The sequence below is a fragment of the Salvelinus alpinus genome, chromosome 9, assembly GCF_045679555.1.
Source record: "Salvelinus alpinus chromosome 9, SLU_Salpinus.1, whole genome shotgun sequence".
Classification (NCBI taxonomy): domain Eukaryota; kingdom Metazoa; phylum Chordata; class Actinopteri; order Salmoniformes; family Salmonidae; genus Salvelinus; species Salvelinus alpinus.
In genome coordinates, this window is record NC_092094.1 from 1,349,866 (window position 1) to 1,372,690 (window position 22,825).

Consider the following 22,825-nt stretch of genomic DNA (forward strand, 5'->3'; position numbering starts at 1 on the left):
ACTTGTAAAAGGGTTGTTAGGGTTAAATGATACACCGTAATGTAGTGTTGTTAGGGTTAAATGATACACCATAATGTAGTGTTGTTAGGGTTCAATGATACACCATAATGTAGAGTTGTTAGGGTTAAATGATACACCGTAATGTAGAGTTGTTAGGGTTCAATGATACACCATAATGTAGTGTTGTTAGGGTTCAATGATACACCGTAATGTAGAGTTGTTAGGGTTCAATGATACACCGTAGTGTTGTGAGGGTTCAATGATACACCATAATGTAGAGTTGTTAGAGTTCAATGATACACCGTAATGTAGTGTTGTTAGGGTTCAATGATACACCGTAATGTAGAGTTGTTAGAGTTCAATGATACACCGTAATGTAGTGTTGTTAGGGTTCAATGATACACCGTAATGTAGTGTTGTTAGGGTTCAATGATACACCGTAATGTAGTGTTGTTAGAGTTCAATGATACACCGTAATGTAGAGTTGTTAGGGTTCAATGATACACCGTAGTGTTGTGAGGGTTCAATGATACACCATAATGTAGAGTTGTTAGAGTTCAATGATACACCGTAATGTAGTGTTGTTAGGGTTCAATGATACACCGTAATGTAGAGTTGTTAGGGTTCAATGATACACCGTAGTGTTGTGAGGGTTCAATGATACACCATAATGTAGAGTTGTTAGAGTTCAATGATACACCGTAATGTAGTGTTGTTAGGGTTCAATGATACACCGTAATGTAGAGTTGTTAGAGTTCAATGATACACCGTAATGTAGTGTTGTTAGGGTTCAATGATACACCGTAATGTAGTGTTGTTAGGGTTCAATGATACACCGTAATGTAGTGTTGTTAGGGTTCAATGATACACCATAATGTAGTGTTGTTAGGGTTCAATGATACACCATAATGTATGTTTACTGAAATAATACAGTTTCACATCTCGTTGGGAGGCAGGTATTCACACATTTCTCTGTCACGTTCAACTGTCCACAAGTAGCTCTCCTGGGAATGTGTTATCCTGCTCAGGCCTTGTAATCAATCTAGCAAATACTATTTATCCTGCTCAGGCATTGTAATCAATCTAGCAAACACTATTTATCCTGCTCAGGCATTGTAATCAATCTAGCAAATACTATTTATCCTGCTCAGGCATTGTAATCAATCTAGCAAATACTATTTATCCTGCTCAGGCATTGTAATCAATCTAGCAAACACTATTTATCCTGCTCAGGCATTGTAATCAATCTAGCAAATACTATTTATCCTGCTCAGGCATTGTATTCAATCTAGCAAATACTATTTATCCTGGTCAGGCATTGTAATCAATCTAGCAAACACTATTTATCCTGCTCAGGCCTTGTAATCAATCTAGCAAACACTATTTATCCTGCTCAGGCCTTGTAATCAATCTAGCAAACACTATTTATCCTCTACAGGCATAGTAATCAATCTAGCAAACACTATTTATCCTGCTCAGGCATTGTAATCAATCTAGCAAACACTATTTATCCTGCTCAGGCATTGTAATCAATCTAGCAAACACTATTTATCCTGCTCAGGCCTTGTAATCAATCTTGCAAACACTATTTATCCTGCTCAGGCCTTGTAATCAATCTAGCAAACATTATTTATCCTCTACAGGCATAGTAATCAATCTAGCAAACACTATTTATCCTGCTCAGGCATTGTAATCAATCTAGCAAACACTATTTATCCTGCTCAGGCATTGTAATCAATCTAGCAAACACTATTTATCCTGCTCAGGCCTTGTAATCAATCTAGCAAACACTATTTATCCTGCTCAGGCCTTGTAATCAATCTAGCAAACACTATTTATCCTGGTCAGGCATTGTAATCAATCTAGCAAATACTATTTATCCTAATCAGGCCTTGTAATCAATCTAGCAAACACTATTTATCCTGCTCAGGCCTTGTAATCAATCTAGCTAACACTATTTATCCTGCTCAGGCCTTGTAATCAATCTAGCAAATACTATTTATCCTGCTCAGGCATTGTAATCAATCTAGCAAACACTATTTATCCTGCTCAGGCATTGTAATCAATCTAGCAAACACTATTTATCCTGCTCAGGCATTGTAATCAATCTAGCAAACACTATTTATCCTGCTCAGGCATCGTAATCAATCTAGCAAACACTATTTATCCTCTACAGGCATAGTAATCAATCTAGCAAACACTATTTATCCTCTACAGGCATAGTAATCAATCTAGCAAACACTATTTATCCTGCTCAGGCATTGTAATCAATCTAGCAAACACTATTTATCCTGCTCAGGCATTGTAATCAATCTAGCAAATACTATTTATCCTAATCAGGCCTTGTAATCAATCTAGCAAACACTATTTATCCTGCTCAGGCCTTGTAATCAATCTAGCTAACACTATTTATCCTGCTCAGGCCTTGTAATCAATCTAGCAAATACTATTTATCCTGCTCAGGCATTGTAATCAATCTAGCAAACACTATTTATCCTGCTCAGGCATTGTAATCAATCTAGCAAACACTATTTATCCTGCTCAGGCATTGTAATCAATCTAGCAAACACTATTTATCCTGCTCAGGCATCGTAATCAATCTAGCAAACACTATTTATCCTCTACAGGCATAGTAATCAATCTAGCAAACACTATTTATCCTCTACAGGCATAGTAATCAATCTAGCAAACACTATTTATCCTGCTCAGGCATTGTAATCAATCTAGCAAACACTATTTATCCTGCTCAGGCATTGTAATCAATCTAGCAAACACTATTTATCCTGCTCAGGCATTGTAATCAATCTAGCAAACACTATTTATCCTGCTCAGGCATTGTAATCAATCTAGCAAACACTATTTATCCTGCTCAGGCATTGTAATCAATCTAGCAAATACTATTTATCCTCTACAGGCATAGTAATCTATCTAGCAAACACTATATACTTATATCATTACATCTCCATTTCTTTAAATAAAAGTATTTTACTTTTCAAAATAATCTCTTTCTGTACTCAAAATGAATTGTAAACAGCATTTCAACAGTGTTACCAAAATGTTATTAACTATATGCTTAGTAGGACCACTAGCGAAAATATTACATTAGTAATTTACTCTCTGTTGTAATATGGCGCCGGAGAAGAAGGCAGACGTTTTACGTGCCCCCAGCCGATTGTTTTTGTTCATTTATTTGCGTTGTTTGTAACTTCTTTTTTTAACTTATTTTGTACATAACATTACCACTACCGTACTTGTTACTTTAATCTCTTATTCTTATCTGTATTTTTTTGAAACTGCATTGTTGGTTAGGGGCTCGTAAGCATTTCACTGTTGTATTCGGCACATGTGACTAATACAATTTGATTTGAATTGTCCTTAGAGTCCTTAACAACACTTAATAAGTATTTCACTGCCGTGTGGATCTTCTGCTGGTTTGTTCTTCAAGCTGGGCTGCTGCCAGAGCCTCTTCAACAGTGTCTGTTGTCATGGTGGTTTGTTCTTCAAGCTGGGCTGCTGCCAGAGCCTCTTCAACAGTGTCTGTTGTCATGATGGTTTGTTCTTCAAGCTGGGCTGCTGCCAGAGCCTCTTCAACAGTGTCTGTTGTCATGGTGGTTTGTTCTTCAAGCTGGGCTGCTGCCAGAGCCTCTTCAACAGTGTCTGTTGTCATGGTGGTTTGTTCTTCAAGCTGGGCTGCAGCCAGAGCCTCTTCAACAGTGTCTGTTGTCATGGTGGTTTGTTCTTCAAGCTGGGCTGCAGCCAGAGCCTCTTCAACAGTGTCTGTTGTCATGGTGGTTTGTTCTTCAAGCTGGGCTGCTGCCAGAGCCTCTTCAACAGTGTCTGTTGTCATGGTGGTTTGTTCTTCAAGCTGGGCTGCTGCCAGAGCCTCTTCAACAGTGTCTGTTGTCATGGTGGTTTGTTCTTCAAGCTGGGCTGCAGCCAGAGCCTCTTCAACAGTGTCTGTTGTCATGGTGGTTTGTTCTTCAAGCTGGGCTGCAGCCAGAGCCTCTTCAACAGTGTCTGTTGTCATGGTGGTTTGTTCTTCAAGCTGGGCTGCAGCCAGAGCCTCTTCAACAGTGTCTGTTGTCATGGTGGTTTGTTCTTCAAGCTGGGCTGCTGCCAGAGCCTCTTCAACAGTGTCTGTTGTCATGGTGGTTTGTTCTTCAAGCTGGGCTGCTGCCAGAGCCTCTTCAACAGTGTCTGTTGTCATGGTGGTTTGTTCTTCAAGCTGGGCTGCTGCCAGAGCCTCTTCAACAGTGTCTGTTGTCATGGTGGTTTGTTCTTCAAGCTGGGCTGCTGCCAGAGCCTCTTCAACAGTGTCTGTTGTCATGGTGGTTTGTTCTTCAAGCTGGGCTGCTGCCAGAGCCTCTTCAACAGTGTCTGTTGTCATGGTGGTTTGTTCTTCAAGCTGGGCTGCTGCCAGAGCCTCTTCAACAGTGTCTGTTGTCATGGTGGTTTGTTCTTCAAGCTGGGCTGCTGTCAGAGCCTCTTCAACAGTGTCTGTTGTCATAGTGGTTTGTTCTTCAAGCTGGGCTGCTGCCAGAGCCTCTTCAACAGTGTCTGTTGTCATGGTGGTTTGTTCTTCAAGCTGGGCTGCTGCCAGAGCCTCTTCAACAGTGTCTGTTGTCATGGTGGTTTGTTCTTCAAGCTGGGCTGCTGTCAGAGCCTCTTCAACAGTGTCTGTTGTCATGGTGGTTTGTTCTTCAAGCTGGGCTGCTGCCAGAGCCTCTTCAACAGTGTCTGTTGTCATGGTGGTTTGTTCTTCAAGCTGGGCTGCTGCCAGAGCCTCTTCAACAGTGTCTGTTGTCATGGTGGTTTGTTCTTCAAGCTGGGCTGCTGCCAGAGCCTCTTCAACAGTGTCTGTTGTCATGCTGGTTTGTTCTTCAAGCTGGGCTGCAGCCAGAGCCTCTTCAACAGTGTCTGTTGTCATGGTGGTTTGTTCTTCAAGCTGGGCTGCTGTCAGAGCCTCTTCAACAGTGTCTGTTGTCATGGTGGTTTGTTCTTCAAGCTGGGCTGCTGCCAGAGTCTCTTCAACAGTGTCTGTTGTCATGGTGGTTTGTTCTTCAAGCTGGGCTGCTGCCAGAGCCTCTTCAACAGTGTCTGTTGTCATGGTGGTTTGTTCTTCAAGCTGGGCTGCTGCCAGAGCCTCTTCAACAGTGTCTGTTGTCATGGTGGTTTGTTGCTTAGAAGAAGAACACAACGATTTCTCCGTAGAACAGCGGCATCTTCTGTTTGTATGTTGTATGACCTTGACTGTACTTCAGGGATCACTGGTCCTTTCCTGTGTCCATGTGTTTGTTTTGTCTTTGTCCCTCACGTTGTCCCCAGGTTGGAGATCAAGTCGTTTCCTGTCCCTCACATGGATTTCATCCAGGTTATCCCAACGTCTGAGGTGGTGGTGTTCAGCCTACAAACCTCTGGATACAGGGAGTCGGAGTCTGTGACAACAAGGTCATCCATTTCATGACATGTGAAAAGGTCAGCTCCTACCTTTTGGTTTGGTCTCTCAGGTGCAGGGTGGGGTTTTTACCTCTCTGGGGATGCTAGCGTACCACCTGGCCAACATCAGGTGAAATTGCAGAGCACCAAATTCAAAATACAGAAATAGTCATAATAAACTTTCATACAAATACAGGTGTTATACATCGGCTTAAAGATTAACTTCTTGTTAGTCCAGCCACTTTGTCAGATTTCAAAAAGGCTTTACGGCGAAAGCATACCATGCGATTATCTGAGGACAGTGCCCCGCTTACAAAAGCATACAAACATTTTACAACCAAGTAAAGGAATTACAGAAGTCAGAAATAGCGATAAAATTAATCACTTACCTTTGAAGATCTTCTTCTGGTTGCAGTCACAAGAGTCCCAGCTACACAATAAATGTTTGTTTTGTTCGATAAAGTCCCTCTTTATATCCAAAGAACTCAGTTTTGTTGGCGCGTTTTGTTCAGTAATCCACTGGCTCAAAGGCGGTCAAAACATGCAGACTGAATAGATCCTAATAGTACCGGTAAAGTTCGTCAAAACATGTCAAACGATGTTTATAATTAATCCTCAGGTTGTCAATTGTCTAAATAATCGATAATATTTCAACCGGACAATAGCGTCTTCAATAGAAAGGAAAAACTACGAAGGGCGCGCAATCGGTCATGCGGGCAAACCAGCTCTGCTTGATTCTACAGTCCACTTACAAAATGGTCTCATTCTTCTTCATTTTTCAGAAAACAAGCCTGAAACAATGTCTAAAGACTGTTGACATCTAGTGAAAGCCATAGGAACTGCAATCTGGGTCCTAACCATTTAGATACTCTATAGGCATTCAATTGAAAACTACCCACATAAAAAAATCCCACTTCCTGGATGGATTTTACTCAGGTTCTCGCCTGCCATATCAGTTCTGTTATACTCAAAGACATTATTTTAACAGTTTTGGAAACCTTAGAGTGTTCTATCCAATACTATCATGCATATGCATATCCTAACTTCTGGGCCTGAGTAACAGGCAGTTTACTTTGGGCACGTTTGTCATCCAAACTTCAAAATCCTACCCAAGAGAGGTTGATGGCTCTGCAGGATTGCTTGCTTGGTATTTCAGACATGTAGTACAGTTTGATACTTTGTCACATCTTGGTTAATTCTGGGCCAATACATTACTTTACGTGCTCTCTTCTGTCACATCTTGGTTAATTCTGGGCCAATACATTACTTTACATGCTCTCTTCTGTCACATCTTGGTTCCTAGGTGAATCTTTATTAACATGAATCTTTATCAACAACTTTGAAAGTTTCTTCAGTCGCAAAAACCATCAAACGCTGTGATGAAATTGGCTCTCATGAGGACCGCCACAGGAAAGAAAGACCCAGAGTTACCGCTGCTGCAGAGGATAAGTTCATTAGAGTTACCAGCCTCAGATTACAGCCCAAATAAATCCTTCAAGTAACAGACACATCTCAACATCAACTGTTCAGATGAGACTGCATGAATCAGGCCTTCATGGTCGAATTGCTGCAAAGAAACCACTAAAGGACACCAATAAGAAGAAAAGACTTGCTTGGGACAAGAAACAGAAGCAATGGACATTAGACCGGTGGAAATCTGTCCTTTGGTATCATGAGATTTTTGGTTACAACCGACTTGTCTTTGTGAGACGCAGAGTAGGTGAACGGATGATCTCTGCATGTGTGGTTCCCACCGTGAAGCACGGAGGAGGAGGTGTGATGGGTCTTGAGATTCAATTCAAAGTGCATTCACCCTATTGATTACACCTATCAAGTTGATTCACATCTATACAAGTGACTAGGGAGGAGGGGTTATGGGTTATTCAGAGCCTAACTATACTGGGGAGGAGGGGTTATGGGTTATTCAGAGCCTAACTATACTGGGGAGGAGGGGTTATGGGTTATTCAGGACAGGGCCTAACTATACTGGGGAGGGGTTATTCAGGACAGGGCCTAACTATACTGGGGAGGGGTTATTCAGGACAGGGCCTAACTATACTGGGGAGGAGGGGTTAGGGGTTATTCAGGACAGGGCCTAACTATACTGGGGAGGAGGGGTTAGGGGTTATTCAGGACAGGGCCTAACTATACTGGGGAGGAGGGGTTAGGGGTTATTCAGGACAGGGCCTAACTATACTGGGGAGGAGGGGTTATTCAGGACAGGGCCTAACTATACTGGGGAGGAGGGGTTAGGGGTTATTCAGGACAGGGCCTAACTATACTGGGGAGGAGGGGTTAGGGGTTATTCAGGACAGGGCCTAACTATACTGGGGAGGAGGGGTTAGGGGTTATTCAGGACAGGGCCTAACTATACTGGGGAGGAGGGGTTAGGGGTTATTCAGGACAGGGCCTAACTATACTGGGGAGGAGGGGTTAGGGGTTATTCAGGACAGGGCCTAACTATACTGGGGAGGAGGGGTTAGGGGTTATTCAGGACAGGGCCTAACTATACTGGGGAGGAGGGGTTAGGGGTTATTCAGGACAGGGCCTAACTATACTGGGGAGGAGGGGTTAGGGGTTATTCAGGACAGGGCCTAACTATACTGGGGAGGAGGGGTTAGGGGTTATTCAGGACAGGGCCTAACTATACTGGGGAGGAGGGGTTCGGGGTTATTCAGGACAGGGCCTAACTATACTGGGGAGGAGGGGTTCGGGGTTATTCAGGACAGGGCCTAACTATACTGGGGAGGAGGGGTTAGGGGTTATTCAGAGCCTAACTATACTGGGGAGGAGGGGTTAGGGGTTATTCAGGACAGGGCCTAACTATACTGGGGAGGAGGGGTTATTCAGGACAGGGCCTAACTATACTGGGGAGGAGGGGTTAGGGGTTATTCAGGACAGGGCCTAACTATACTGGGGAGGAGGGGTTCGGGGTTATTCAGAGCTTAACTATACTGGGGAGGAGGGGTTAGGGCTTATTCAGGACAGGGCCTAACTATACTGGGGAGGAGGGGTTAGGGCTTATTCAGGACAGGGCCTAACTATACTGGGGAGGAGGGGTTAGGGGTTATTCAGGACAGGGCCTAACTATACTGGGGAGGAGGGGTTAGGGGTTATTCAGAGCCTAACTATACTGGGGAGGAGGGGTTAGGGCTTATTCAGGACAGGGCCTAACTATACTGGGGAGGAGAGGTTCGGGGTTATTCAGGACAGGGCCTAACTATACTGGGGAGGAGGGGTTAGGGGTTATTCAGGACAGGGCCTAACTATACTGGGGAGGAGGGGTTAGGGGTTATTCAGGACAGGGCCTAACTATACTGGGGAGGAGGGGTTAGGGGTTATTCAGGACAGGGCCTAACTATACTGGGGAGGAGGGGTTAGGGGTTATTCAGGACAGAGCCTAACTATACTGGGGAGGAGGGGTTAGGGGTTATTCAGGACAGGGCCTAACTATACTGGGGAGGAGGGGTTAGGGGTTATTCAGGACAGGGCCTAACTATACTGGGGAGGAGGGGTTAGGGGTTATTCAGGACAGGGCCTAACTATACTGGGGAGGAGGGGTTAGGGGTTATTCAGGACAGGGCCTAACTATACTGGGGAGGAGGGGTTAGGGGTTATTCAGGACAGGGCCTAACTATAGTGGGGAGGAGGGGTTAGGGGTTATTCAGGACAGGACCTAACTATACTGGGGAGGAGAGTTTAGGGGTTATTCAGGACAGGACCTAACTATACTGGGGAGGAGGGGTTAGGGGTTATTCAGGACAGGACCTAACTATACTGGGGAGGAGGGGTTAGGGGTTATTCAGGACAGGGCCTAACTATACTGGGGAGGAGGGGTTAGGGGTTATTCAGGACAGGGCCTAACTATACTGGGGAGGAGGGGTTAGGGGGTTATTCAGGACAGGGCCTAACTATACTGGGGAGGAGGGGTTAGGGGTTATTCAGGACAGGGCCTAACTATACTGGGGAGGAGGGGTTAGGGGTTATTCAGGACAGGGCCTAACTATACTGGGGAGGAGGGGTTAGGGGTTATTCAGGACAGGGCCTAACTATACTGGGGAGGAGGGGTTAGGGGTTATTCAGGACCTAACTATACTGGGGAGGAGGGGTTAGGGGTTATTCAGGACAGGGCCTAACTATACTGAGGGGTTAGGGGTTATTCAGGACAGGGCCTAACTATACTGGGGAGGAGGGGTTAGGGGTTATTCAGGACAGGACCTAACTATACTGGGGAGGAGGGGTTAGGGGTTATTCAGGACAGGGCCTAACTATACTGGGGAGGAGGGGTTAGGGGTTATTCAGGACAGGGCCTAACTATACTGGGGAGGAGGGGTTAGGGGTTATTCAGGACAGGGCCTAACTATACTGGGGTTAGGGGTTATTCAGGACAGGGCCTAACTATACTGGGGAGGAGGCGTTAGGGGTTATTCAGGACAGGGCCTAACTATACTGGGGAGGAGAGGTTAGGGGTTATTCAGGACAGGGCCTAACTATACTGGGGAGGAGGGGTTAGGGGTTATTCAGGACAGGGCCTAACTATACTGGGGAGGAGGGGTTAGGGGTTATTCAGGACAGGGCCTAACTATACTGGGGAGGAGGGGTTAGGGGTTATTCAGGACAGGGCCTAACTATACTGGGGAGGAGAGGTTAGGGGTTATTCAGGACAGGGCCTAACTATACTGGGGAGGAGGGGTTAGGGGTTATTCAGGACAGGGCCTAACTATACTGGGGAGGAGGGGTTAGGGGTTATTCAGGACAGGGCCTAACTATACTGGGGAGGAGGGGTTAGGGGTTATTCAGGACAGGGCCTAACTATACTGGGGAGGAGGGGTTAGGGGTTATTCAGGACAGGGCCTAACTATACTGGGGAGGAGGGGTTAGGGGTTATTCAGGACAGGGCCTAACTATACTGGGGAGGAGGGGTTAGGGGTTATTCAGGACAGGGCCTAACTATACTGGGGAGGAGGGGTTAGGGGTTATTCAGGACAGGGCCTAACTATACTGGGGAGGAGGGGTTAGGGGTTATTCAGGACAGGGCCTAACTATACTGGGGAGGAGGGGTTAGGGGTTATTCAGGACAGGGCCTAACTATACTGGGGAGGAGGGGTTAGGGGTTATTCAGGACAGGGCCTAACTATACTGGGGAGGAGGGGTTAGGGGTTATTCAGGACAGGGCCTAACTATACTGGGGAGGAGGGGTTAGGGGTTATTCAGGACAGGGCCTAACTATACTGGGGAGGAGGGGTTAGGGGTTAATCAGGACAGGGCCTAACTATACTGGGGAGGAGGGGTTAGGGGTTATTCAGGACAGGGCCTAACTATACTGGGGAGGAGGGGTTAGGGGTTATTCAGGACAGGGCCTAACTATACTGAGGAGGGGTTATTCAGGACAGGGCCTAACTATACTGGCCCAATAAGTACATATCATAGAGATAGATATCCCTTAATGGGACAGTGGTTCGGGCATTTGTCATTGGTGCTCGTGGCCTGGGTTTGAGACCCGGTAGGGAAGACACCCTTCTCTTACATTCTAAGCCATATATGTTAAAATATATTTATTTTTAGGCAACAGTTACACTTATCTGATCTAATTAAAATGAGTTTCTCATTGAAAGATGGGAATTGGTAGAATTCTAGTTGAGCATCTGAAGGAGAACTCTGTGGTGGTTTTGAAATCCACACCACATACAGTTTACCATGTAGAACAACCATGTTGCTTCTGATAGAAACACAGTCTCAGAATATCAGAAAGGGGTATATTTTCAGTAGCGTGTCTGTACTTTCATACATTTGTCATTTAACCAATGACGATGCCAGTTATACCAAAACAGTAGACAACACAGAGATCTCCAAGTTTTAATGTGAACAAATGGCAACAGAATAATAATAATAATAATTAATAGAATAACTTGGGACCAGTGCTGCGAGTAATATATGTAGCCTGTATAGCTACATCTTCATTATTAGTCGCCATGGATGTGGAGGCTCGATACACCACCATTGAACATGAACAAGGAGAGTACCTTGGTCCTCCTTTCTTTTTGATAGCCTGTATATTACTTTCAGAAGCTTATTTCTACCGGCGTGTTGTGTATTTGTTTTAAAGTCTTGTCTCTCGTGCTAATGGGATTTATGCTGTAGGCTATCGTAAAGCCCAGAAAGATGGCAGCTGGGTTTTTACCCCGCTTAAAAACCTTTTCCTCCTAGAAATGCTCCCATTATTTTTGAGTTATTCGAGGAGAAAGAGAACGACGTTTCAGTCGAATCCAAACTCTTCAAAGGCAGCATTGATCTCTTGGTCCAGAAACCACATCAAACCTGAAGAAGCATCTGGAGTTGGTGCACAGAGTGTGAAAGAGGAGAAATCTATACACACTATAATAAACAAAGATGCATGAATATTACGTCTAACAAAAGGTCCATATTAACAATTGAAATGTGTGAAATGCAGTTCAAAACAGAAATAATGACATTAACAAGAAGGAAGTTAGAGTAGGGTCTCGAACCCACCAGGATGTTTGGTGAAAGTTAGAGTAGGGTCTCGAACCCACCAGGATGTTTGGTGAAAGTTAGAGTGGGGTCTCGACCCCACCAGGATGTTTGGTGAGAGTAGGGTCTCGACCCCACCAGGATGTTTGGTGAATGTGAGAGTAGGGTCTTGAACCCACCAGGATGTTTGGTGATTGTGAGCATAGGGTCTCGAACCCACCAGGTTGTTTGGTGATTTTACTGAGGAGTGGCTTTGGTCGGGCCACTCTACCATAAGGCCTGATTGGTGGACAGCTGCAGAGATGGTTGTCCATCTGGAAGGTTCTCCTATCTCCACTTAAGAACTCTGGAGCTCTGTCAGAGTGACCGTCGGGTTCTTGGTCACCTCCCTGATCAAGGCCCTTCTCCCCAGATTGCTCAGTTTGGTCGGGCGGCCAGCTCTAGGAAAAGTCTTTGTGGTTCCAAACTTCTCCCATTTAAGAATGATGGAGGCCTCTGTGTTCTTGGGGACCTTCAATGCTGCAGAAATGTTTTGGTACCCTTCCCCAGATCTGTGCCTTGACACAATCCTGTCTCTGAACTCTACGGACAATTCTTTCGACTTCATGGCTTGGTTTTTGCTCTGACATGCACTGTCATCTGTGGGACCTTATATAGACAGGTGTGTGCACCTTTCCAAATCATGTCTAATCAATTAAAATTTACTACAGGTGGACTCCAATCAAGTTGTAGAAACATCTCAAAGATGATCAATGGAAACAGGATGCACCTGAGATCAATTATCTTGTCTCATAGCAAAGGGTCTGAATACTTATGTGTCACCAGAATTTTCAATCCCAATGATTATAACTAACAATTATTTAAGCTTTGACCAATCCCCGAGGTTTGTAGGACCCTGGGTTTAATAATAATTAGGAAAAGACTCAGCTTATGCAAAAGGTTGGTTTCTTTATTCACGAGAACGTTCTAAAAACCATATAATGCACACAGCCTTTTATATAACTCCTACAAGCGCCTACAAGTCTACAAGCGCATCTGTTCCTCCCTGGGTGGAGGAACTTTATCTCCTGTCCTTGGTCTCACAGTACCAAAACATGTCTGTTGTCAGTTCCTCTTTATCACACACAAACACAATGTTCCCACTGTCTCACAATATTCTAGTAGTATGTCTAAACACATTGTCTAAGCTTCTGTAACTATTAAGGTGAAATACTTTAGTCTTAATGTCATTCAGATTCTCTTATCATTACTTTAAACATATCAATTCCCTTATCATTATGTAAATAAGGTATTTCTGTTTTTTATTTTTTATAAATTTGCAAAAATTTCTACCAAGCTGTTTTCGTTTTGTCATTATGGGCTATTGTGTGTAGATTGCTGAGGAATTTACTTAATCCATTTTAGAATAAGTCTGTAACGTACCAAAATGTGGAAAAAGTCAAGGGGTCTGAAAACAAAAAAATAAATATATATAATATACAGTACCATTCAAAAGTTTGGACACACCTGCTCATTCAAGGGTTTTTCTTTATTTTTACTATTTCCCACATCGTAGAAAAATAGTGAAGACATAAAAACTATGAAATAACATATATGGAATCATGTAGTAACCAAAAAAAAGTGTTAAACAAATCAAAATATATTTTATATTTTAGGTTCTTCAAAGTAGCCACCCTTTGCCTTGATGACTGCTTTGCACACTCTTGGTAGTCACCTGAAATTAATTTAAATGAACAGGCATGCCTTTTTAAAAGTTAATTTGTGGAATTTCTTTCCTTCTTAATGCGTTTGAGCCAATCAGTTGTGTTGTGACAAGGTAGGGGTGGTATACAGAAGATAGTCCTATTTGGTAAAATACATATTATGTCAAGAACAGCTCAAATAAGCAAAGAAAAATTACAGTCTATAATTTTTTTTAACCTTTATTTAACTAGGCAAGTCAGTTAAGAACAAATTCTTATTTTCAATGACGGCCTACCGGGGAACAGTGGGTTTACTGCCTTGTTCAGGGGTAGAACGACAGATTTTTACCTTGTCAGGTCGGGGATTCGATCTTGCAACCTTTCAGTTACTAGTCCAATGCTCTAACCACTAGGCTACCTGCCGCCCCATTATTACTTTAAGACATGAAGGTTAGTCAATACGAAACATTTCAAGAACTTTGAAAGTTTCTTCAGTGCAGTCGGAAAAACCATCAAGCGCTATGATGAAACTGGCTTTCATAAGGACCGCCACAACAAAGGAAGACCCAGAGTTACCTCTGCTGCAGAGGATACATTTATTAGAGTTACCAGCCTCAGAAATTGCAGCCCAAATACATGCTTCACAGAGTTCAAGTAACAGACACATCTCAACATCAACTGTTCAGAGGAGACTGTGTGAATCAGGCCTTCATGGTCAAATTGCTGCAAAGAAACCCCTACTAAACGACACCAATAAGAAGAGACTTGCTTGGGCCAAGGAACACGAGTAATGGACATTAGACATGTGGAAATCTGTCCTTTGGTCTGATGCGTCCAAATTTGAGATTTTTGGTTCCAACCGCCGTGTCTTTGTGAGACACGGAGTAGGTGAACGGATGATCTCTGCATGTGTGGTTCCCACCGTGAAGCATGGAGAAGGAGGTGTGAAGGTGCTTTGCTGGTGACACTGTCAGTGATTTATTTAGAATTCAAGGCACACTTAACCAGCATGGCTAACACAGCATTCTGCAGCGAAACGCCATTCCATCTGGTTTGCGCTTAGTGGGACTATCATTTGTTTTTCAACAGGACAATGACCCAACACACCTCCAGGCTGTGTAAGGGCTATTTGACCAAGAAGGATCCACAATCACCTGACCTCAACCCAATTGAGATGGTTTGGGATGAGTTGGCCGCAGAGTGAAGGAAAAGCAGCTCAACAACAACAAAAAAGTGCTCAGCATATATGGAAACTCCTTCAAGACTGTTGGAAAAGCATTCCAGGTGAAGCTGGTTGAGAGAATGCCAAGTGTGCAAAGCTGTCATCAAGGCAAACGGTGGCCACTTTGAAGAATCTAAATATTTAAAAAAAATGTTGATTTGTTTAACCGTTTTTTGGTTACTACATGATTCCATATGTGCTACGTCATAGTTTTGATGTCTTCACTAGGTAAAAATAAAGAAAAAGCCTGGAATGAGTAGGTATGTGCAAACTTTTGACTGGTACTGTATGCACAGTATTTTCAATCACAAGGTTCTAAATGTAATGAAGTCGGAGACCACAAGGTGTCACCAAAGGATCACGTCAAGCTGTTGAGGACGGCGACTAGAACCGGAAATGTCTGGAAGCAACCCAAGTGAATGAATGAATAACGGAGGCTACAACAACATTAGATAATATTGCTAACCAGCTTGGAGGATGGTAGCCAGTTAATGTTCTCATGCAACTTTGTTTCCATTCATCAACGTTTTGGAACATTCTAGAACATGTTCAAAATAACCATCTCCTCTGCAGTTGATTCAATCAGGAAAAATAACGTTTCTGAAGCTAGCTAGCTAATATGCTACCAACAACATCGGGTTTGTAAAATCATGCACAATGATACACTAAATAGTTCACAACAAATGCTTTACCGTCACAAAAACGCCCGTTTGTGTATCTCCTATTTGTAGCAGAAACAAATCAAGGCTACTTGCAGGCTAGCTACGTGCACATTCCAAGTTGGTGCAGGCTTTGTTTGAATGGTGATGGCTAGCCAGCCAGCTAACATAAGCTAAACTAACTCATGTTACGTTATAACGTTATAACCATACTGTTGGTTATAAACTGCTACTCGTAATGTTTGGTTCTAGTTTAGGATAAAACTAGGCTTTGTTTGTCCCTCTCTACAGAGGGATTTTGAATTATATTTTGGCGGAATTTTATCTTAATTAGACTCCTTCAGCACATCCCTCATCAATACACGCTTGTTATCTACTGTTTATTTTATTAAACTGTACTCAACTAGTCCCTTGATCATAACTCCCAGTTCCATTACATTAGAGCCCCAACGTGGAGGCGTCCCATAAAACCTAGCGGTCAAACAGAGAAATGGTTCCAATAGTTTCCCCACCATTCCTTTTCCCAGAGGGGATTTTAGAAACACTTAAAATTAGAGCCGTGTTTCCTGTAGGCTTAATCTCTCTCAGACAAGGTCAGGAACCAATATACTCAGTCAGTTAGGAAAGCAAAGCCCAGCTTTTTCAAACAGAAATTTGCATCCTGTAGCACTAATTCCCAAAAATTCTGGGACACTGTAAAGTCCATGGAGAATAAGAGCACCTCCTCCCAGCTGCCCACTGCACTGAGGCTAGGAAACACTGTCACCACCGATAAATCTACGATAATCGATCATTTCAATAAGCAATTTTCCACAGCTGGCCATGCTTTCCACCTGGCTACCCCAACCCTGGCCAACATCTCAGCACCCCCTGCAGCAACTTGCCCAAATCCCTCCCCTTTGCCCAAATCCAGACAGTTGATGTTCTGAAAGAGCTGCAACATTTGGACCCCTACAAATCAGCCGGGCTAGACAATCTGGACCCTTTCTTTCTAAAATGATCAGCCGAAATTGTTGCAACCCCTATTACTAGCCTGTTTAACCTCTCTTTCGTATTGTCTGAGAACCCCAAAGATTGGAAAGAATCTGCGGTCATCCCCCTCTTCAAAGGGGGAGACACTCTAGACCCAAACTGTTATAGACCTATATCCATCCTGCCCCTAAAATCTTCGAAAGCCAAGTTAACAAACAGATCACCGACCATTTCGAATCCCACTGTACCTTCTCCACTATGCAATCTGGTTTCCGAGCTGGTCATGGGTGGACCTCAACCTATCATAACCGCCATCAATAAAAGACAGTACTGTGCAGCCGTCTTCATCGACCTGGCCAAGGCTTTCGACTCTGTCAATCACTGCATTCTTATCGGCGGACTCAACAGCCTTGGTTTCTCAAATGAGAAACGCTTCATACTCGTCGCAAAACCCACTGGCTCCAGGTCATCTATAAGTCTCTGCTAGGTAAAGCCCCGCCTTATCTCAGCTCACTGGTCACCATAGCAACACCCACCCGTAGTACGCGCTCCAGCAGGTATATCTCACTGATCATCCCCAAAGCCAACACCTCCTTTGGCTGCCTTTCCTTCCAGTTCTCTGCTGCCAATGACAGGAACGAATTGCAAAAAAAAAAATCACTGAACCTGGGGTCTTATATCTTCCTCTCTATTTTTAAGCACCAGCTGTCAGAGCAGCTTACAGATCACTGTACCTGTACACAGCCAATCTGTAAAAAGCACACCCAACTACCTCATCCCCATATTACTTACCCTCTTGCTGTTTGCACCCCAGTATCTCTACTTGCACATCATCATCTGCACATCTATCACTCCAGTGTTAATTCTAAATTGTAATTATTTCAACTCCATGGCCTATTTATTGCCTTACCTCCCTACTATTCTACATTTGCACACAATGTAAATAGATTTTTATTTTGTACTATTGACTGTACGTTTGTTTATTCCATGTGTAACTCTGTGTTGTTGTTTTTGTCGCACTGCTTTGCTTTATCTTGTCCAGGTCGCAGTTGTAGATGAGAACTTGTTCTCAACTGGCCTACCTGGTTAAATATATAAAAAGGTGACTTTTATCAATATATTCAGCTTTGGAAGCATAAGGCCCTTATCTTTCATATCAGCGAGAAATAATTTTCTAAAAACAAAAGGTTAAATTGATACAGACTTTTTTATAGGTTTAGGGTTCCCACACGGCCATATTTCCATGTTACAGCGCTCGTTTACGGAAAACAAACTTTAGACAGATTGGGTTACTTGTGCTAATGAGTTATCTGCTTCCCCAAACACCTGTGTGTAAACGCAAGACAGACACCACAAACCTGTTGTCACTGAAAAATACTGTCGGCTGCAATTTATCTCAATTTCTTCATTCAAAGAGTCAATCATGGACTCTTACTGACAGTTGTGGCTGCTTCACGTGATGTATTGTTGTCTCTACCTTCTTGCCCTTTGTGCTGTTGTCTGTGCCCAATGTTTGTACCATGTTGTGTTGTCATGTGTTGCCATGCTGTGTTGTTGTTTTAGGTCTCTCTTTATGTAGTGTTGTCTCTCTTGTCATGTGTTTTTGTCCTATATTTTTAATCCCAGCGCCCGTCCCCACAGGAGGCCTTTTGGTAGGCCGTCATTGTATATATGAATTTGTTCTTAACTGACTTGCATAGTTAAATAAAGGTTAAATAAAAGGTTTTAAAAAATCTTTCTCTCTCTCTCTCTCTCTCTATATATATATATATATATATATATATATACACTGCTCAAAAAAAAAGGGAACACTAAAATAACACATCCTAGATCTGAATGAATGAAATATTCTTATTAAATACTTTTTTCTTTACATAGTTGAATGTGCTGACAACAAAATCACACAAAAATTATCAATGGAAATCAAATTTATCAACCCATGGAGGTCTGGATTTGGAGTCACACTCAAAATTAAAGTGGAAAACCACACTACAGGCTGATCCAACTTTGATGTAATGTCCTTAAAACAAGTCAAAATGAGGCTCAGTAGTGTGTGTGGCCTCCACGTGCCTGTATGACCTCCCTACAACGCCTGGGCATGCTCCTGATGAGGTGGCGGATGGTCTCCTGAGGGATCTCCTCCCAGACCTGGACTAAAGCATCCGCCAACTCCTGGACAGTCTGTGGTGCAACGTGGTGTTGGTGGATGGAGCGAGACATGATGTCCCAGATGTGCCCAATTGGATTCCGGTCTGGGGAACGGGCAGGCCAGTCCATAGCATCAATGCCTTCCTCTTGCAGGAACTGCTGACACACTCCAGCCACATGAGGTCTAGCATTGTCTTGCATTAGGAGGAACCCAGGGCCAACCGCACCAGCATATGGTCTCACAAGAGGTCTGAGGATCTCATCTCGCTACCTAATGGCAGTCAGGCTACCTCTGGCGAGCACATGGAGGGCTGTGCGGCCCCCCAAAGAAATGCCACCCCACACCATGACTGACCCACCGCCAAACCGGTCATGCTGGAGGATGTTGCAGGCAGCAGAACGTTCTCCACGGCGTCTCCAGACTCTGTCATGTCTGTCACGTGCTCAGTGTGAACCTGCATTCATCTGTGAAGAGCACAGGGCACCAGTGGCGAATTTGCCAATCTTGGTGTTCTCTGGCAAATGCCAAACGTCCTGCACGGTGTTGGGCTGTAAGCACAACCCCCACCTGTGGACGTCAGGCCCTCATACCACCCTCATGGAGTCTGTTTCTGACCGTTTGAGCAGACACATGCACAGTTGTGGCCTGCTGGAGGTCATTTTGCAGGGCTCTGGGAGTGCTCCTCCTGCTACTCCTTGCACAAAGGCGGAGGTAGCGGTCCTGCTGCTGGGTTGTTGCCCTCCTACGGCCTCCTCCACGTCTCCTGATGTACTGGCCTGTCTCCTGGTAGCACCTCCATGCTCTGGACACTACGCTTACAGACACAGCAAACCTTCTTGCCACAGCTCGCATTGATGTGCCATCCTGGATGAGCTGCACTACCTGAGCCACTTGTGTGGGTTGTAGACTCCGTCTCATGCTACCACTAGAGTGAAAGCACCGCCAGCATTCAAAAGTGACCAAAACATCAGCCAGGAAGCACAGGAACTGAGAAGTGGTCTGTGGTCACCACCTGCAGAACCACTCCTTTATTGGGGGTCTTGCTAATTGCCTATAATTTCCACCTGTTGTCTATTCCATTTGCACAACAGCATGTGAAATTTATTGTCAATCAGTGTTGCTTCCTAAGTGGACAGTTTGATTTCACAGAAGTGTGATTGACTTGGGAGTTACATTGTGTTGTTTAAGTGTTCCCTTTATTTTTTTAAGCAGTGTATATATATTCAACCGGTGTATTTAGCATTTCTGAAATAATTTTGATGTGATATGAAAGTCTCCATCTCAGTATATAGATAAACAATAAGGGCCAAGGGGGTGTGGTATATGGCCAATATATCACGGCTAAGGGCTTTTCTTAAGCACGACACAATGCGGAGTCCCTGGATACAGCCCTAAGCCGTGGTATATTGGCATATAGCACAAACCCCGGAGGTGCCTTATTGCTATTATAAACTGGTTACCAATGTAATTAGAGCAGTAAAAATATGTTTTGTCATACCTGTGGTATACGGTATACCACGGCTGTCAGCCAATCAGCATTCAGGGCTGGAACCAACCAGTTTCTAATAATGGTTTAACCCCACCCGGGCACCATGTTGAGTCGTCTACAGGAACTGAAGGAGGGGGAGGAGACTCTCCTGAAGATTAAAGTTATGCTGCAGGACCAGCTCAACAGACTCAAGGTACGTCTACTGTCTACAGTTCATCATATTTACAATGATGGCCTACCGGGGAACAGTGGGTTAACAACAGACTCAAGGTACGTCTACCGTCTACAGTTCATCATATTTACAATGACGGCCTACCGGGGAACAGTGGGTTAACGACAGACTCAAGGTACGTCTACTGTCTACAGTCCATCCCTCCTGAATACATTAGCCTCTGCCGAGTCCCCAACAACTACCTGTTCTGGTTTTCAGAGGAAATGGAAAGAGCCTGTGGGGTTTTGGACGAGGCTCCATCTTAACTCCTCCTCTATATTTACTGGTTCAACAGATGAGAACCTCCACTGACAGGTTATCTTCTAGTCAAGACTACGATGTAGGGCAGCATTTCCTAAACTCGGTCCTGACCCCACCTTCTGTTTTTTCCCCCTAAACGCTACACAGATGATTCAAATTATCAAAGCCTGATGATTAGTTTATTATTTTTTATCAGCTGTGTAGTGCTAGGGTAAAAAACTAAACGGGGACCCCTTCGGGTAATAAAAAAAAATAAGATAAGATATAATAAGATTCTCTGGTCTGATGAAACCAAGATTGAACTCTTTGGCCTGAATGCCAAGCGTCACGTCTGGAGGAAACCTGGCACCATCCCTACGGTAAAGCATGGTGGTGGCAGCATCATGCTGTGGGGTTGTTTTTCAGCGGCAGGGACTAGGAGACTAGTCAGGATCGAGGGAAAGGTGAATGGAGCAAAGTTAAGAGAGATCCTTGATGAAAACCTGCTCCAGAGCGCTCTGGACCTCAGACTGGGGCAAAGGTTCTGAATGTCCTTGAGTGGCCCAGCCTGATCGAACAACTCTGGAGAGACCTGAAATGACTGTGCAGCAACACTCCCCATTCAACCTGACAGAGCTTGAGAGGATCTACAGAGAGGAATGGGAGAAACTCCCCAAATACAGGTGTGCCAAGTTTGTAGCGTCATACCCAAGAAGACTCGAGGCTGTAATCGCTGCCAAAGGTGCTTCAACAAAGTACTGAGTAAAGGGTCTGAATACTTATGTAAAATGTGATATTTCCGTTTTTCTTTCTTTTTTTTAAATAAAAAAATCTAAAAGGCCTGTGTTTGCTGTGTCATTGTGGGGTATTGTGTGTAGATTGATGAGGGAAAAAAACATTTAATACATTTTAGAATAAGGTTTTAACGTAACAAAATTTGGGAAAAGTCAAGGGGTCTGAATACTTTCTGAATGCGCTGTATATACAGTGAGCTCCAGAAATATTGGGACAGTGACACATTTTTTGTTGTTTTGACTCTGTACTTCAGCACTTTGGATTTGAAATTATACAATGGGGTTAAAGTAGAGACTGTCAGCTTTAATTTGAGGGTATTTTCATCCATACCAGGTGAACCGTTTAGAAGTTACAGCACTTTTTGTCCAGCCCAACCTGGGTTGAAAAACGGGGTTTCATAGCTCTAGAAAGAGACCGAGTTCCCGACTTGGAATTCCGAGTTGGATGACCGTTCAAAACGATTTTTCCCAAAGGGAGCTAATTTTTTCCTGAGTTGCCAGTTGTCTTGAACTGGACACTAAGACGTCTCAAGACATGCTGATGCTTGGCTGGGTATATACACATGTAAACTAATAATGGAAATATCTGTATAAATAGGGTGGATTGATTGATTGCAACTCTTCAGTAAAGATAGCAACAACAAAAAAAGACGTAGTTTTCTCACAGATGAAACCTGGTCTGTCGCCACTGTAGATGTCATGTAACGTTGAAGGATTTCCCTCTCAGTATCTGGATACCTTCTTCATAAATACTGGATTATTTGCATTCATCTTGAAGATTTCTGAATTCATTAAAAACGCATTAAAACATTACTTATTTAGTTAGCTTGCTAACTAGATACATCTGTCTGTAGTTAGTAAACGTTAACTAACTAAGCTAACATTAGCTGCACAAAACAATAACAGGCAAAGATTGAAAAGAGACAGATTACTAATGTTAACAAACTAGACAAACATTTGAAAACATTACCTCACCGAAGAATACTTTTTTTTTAAACTGTAAAGCATCGTTGATTATCTTGGAGCACATTTCATTAGGTAGATCGTTAGCATAGTTAAATAAATAAAAATATGTTTTTAAGTCAGAAAATCCTAAATACAAATCGGAAAATTGTAACGTTAGTTCACGATTTCATTTGACGTTGGCGCGAAAACAGCCTGTGAATTCTTGACGTCATGATATTAATCAGCACAACGAACACAATTTATTTTTTATTTTTATCAATAAATATTTCACTTGCAAGACAAAAAAAGTATTTTGGAACATGTGGTAACTATATTTATTTATGAAAAATACATAATTATCACGAAAGTAGTCCGGTCACCACCCTTGTTTCCTCCGCCGTATTGTGCAGTAGAGACCTAGATTGTCCCATTTATGAAAGTTGTTTTCGCCGTTGTATAGTATTTCAATATTAATATTTTATTGAAGGAATATATATTGACTTATAATATAAACATTTTCCTCTATAGTATTGCATT